We start from the raw sequence: 1,852 nt of genomic DNA, 5'->3' as shown, positions 1-1,852 counted from the left end.
CGACTTTCGTCCCTGCTCGACGAGTAGGTCTTGCAGTCAAGCTCCCTTCTACCTTTGCACTCGAGGGCCAATCTCTGTCTGGCCCGAGGAAACCTTTACACGCCTCCGTTACCTTTTGGGAGGCCTATGCCCCATAGAAACTGTCTACCTGAGACTGTCCCTTGGCCCGTAGGTCCTGGCACAAGGTTAGAATTCTAGCTCTTTCAGAGTAGTATCTCACTGATGGCTCGAGCCCTCCCAGAAGGAGGCCTTCTTTGCCCTCCACCTAAGCTGCACAGGAAAGGCCCAAAGCTAATCCCAGGGAACAGTAAAGCTTTATAGGGTCTTTCTATCCAGGTGCAGGTAGTTTGCATCTTCACAGACATGTCTATTTCACCGAGCCTCTCTCTGAGACAGTGCCCAGATTGTTACGCCTTTCGTATGGGTCGGAACTTACCCGACAAGGAATTTCACTACCTTAGGACCGTTATAGTTACGGCCGCCGTTCACCAGGGCTTCGATCGCCGGCTCACCTGTCATTAGGTCACCAACTTCCTTGACCTTCCGGCACTGGGCAGGCGTCAGTCCCCATATATGGTCTTACAACTTTGCAGAGACCTGTGTTTTTGGTAAACAGTCACCCGGGCCTGGTCACTACGACCCCCTTTATGAGGAGGCACCCCTTCTCCCGAAGTTATGGGGCTATTTTGTCAAGTTCCTTATAGAGAGTTATCTCGCAGCCCTAGGTATTCTCTACCTACCCACCTGTGTCGGTTTCGGGTACAGGTACCCTTTTATTGAAGGTCGTTCGAGCTTTTCCTGGGAGTATGGCATAGGTTACTTCAGTGCCGTAGCGCCTGGTACTCGAACATTGGCTCGAGGCATTTTCTCTACCCATTCTTACCCTGAAAAAGTAGGGGCACCTTGCATCCTTGAATCGATAACCATCTTTCGGCTAACCTAGCCTCCTCCGTCCCTCGGGACTAACAAAGGGTAGTACAAGAATATTCACCTGTTGTCCATTGACTACACCTTTTGGCCTAATCTTAGGCACTGACTCACCCTCCATGGACGAACCTTGTGGAGGAACCCTTAGGTTTTCGAGGCATTGGATTCTCACTAATGTTTACGTTACTCAAGCCGACATTCTCGCTTCCGATTCATCCACCACTGCTTGCGTGGGTCCTCCCTCTAAGGCAGAACGCTCCCCTACCGATGCATTTTTACATCCCACAGCTTTAGCAGATCGCTTAGCCCCATTCATCTTTAGCGCAAGAGCGCTCGATCAGTGAGCTATTACGCACTCTTTCAAGGGTGGCTGCTTCTAGGCAAACCTCCTGGCTGTCTCTGCACTCCTACCTCCTTTACCACTGAGTGGTTATTTAGGGGCCTTAGCTAGTAATCTAGGCTATTTCCCTCTCGATGATGAAGCTTATCCCCCATCATCTCACTGGCCGACCTTGACCCCTATTATTTTGAGGTCATATCTAGTATTCAGAGTTTGCCTCAATTTAGTACCGCTCTCGCGGCCTGCACCGAAACAGTGCTTTACCCCTAGATGTCCAGTCAATTGCTGCGCCTCAATGCATTTCGGGGAGAACCAGCTAGCTCTGGGTTCGAGTGGCATTTCACCCCTAACCACAACTCATCAGCTGATTCTTTAACATCAGTTGGTTCGGACCTCCAATTAGTTTCACCCAAGCTTCACCCTGGTCATGGATAGATCACCCAGGTTTGGGTCCATAAGCAGTGACAATTGCCCTATGAAGACTTGCTTTCGCTACGGCTCTGGTGGGTTCCCTTAACCAAGCCACTGCCTATGAGTCACCAGCTCATTCTTCAACAGGCACGCGATCAGAGCCCCAGGCTCCTC

The 1,852-nt window shown here is 50.8% G+C and overlaps 1 pseudogene; it reads left to right on the top strand.

Annotated features, from left to right (window-relative positions):
* Positions 1–1,271, top strand: part of LOC129321626 (uncharacterized) — a 2,252-nt pseudogene extending 981 nt beyond the window's left edge.
* Positions 1,272–1,852: the final 581 nt, after the last annotated feature.

This window comes from Prosopis cineraria, unplaced genomic scaffold (assembly GCF_029017545.1).
Source record: "Prosopis cineraria cultivar Desert tree isolate PC_DT_omini unplaced genomic scaffold, ASM2901754v1 PC1, whole genome shotgun sequence".
Taxonomy (NCBI): Eukaryota; Viridiplantae; Streptophyta; class Magnoliopsida; order Fabales; family Fabaceae; genus Prosopis; species Prosopis cineraria.
This window is presented reverse-complemented; position numbering and strand designations above follow the sequence as displayed.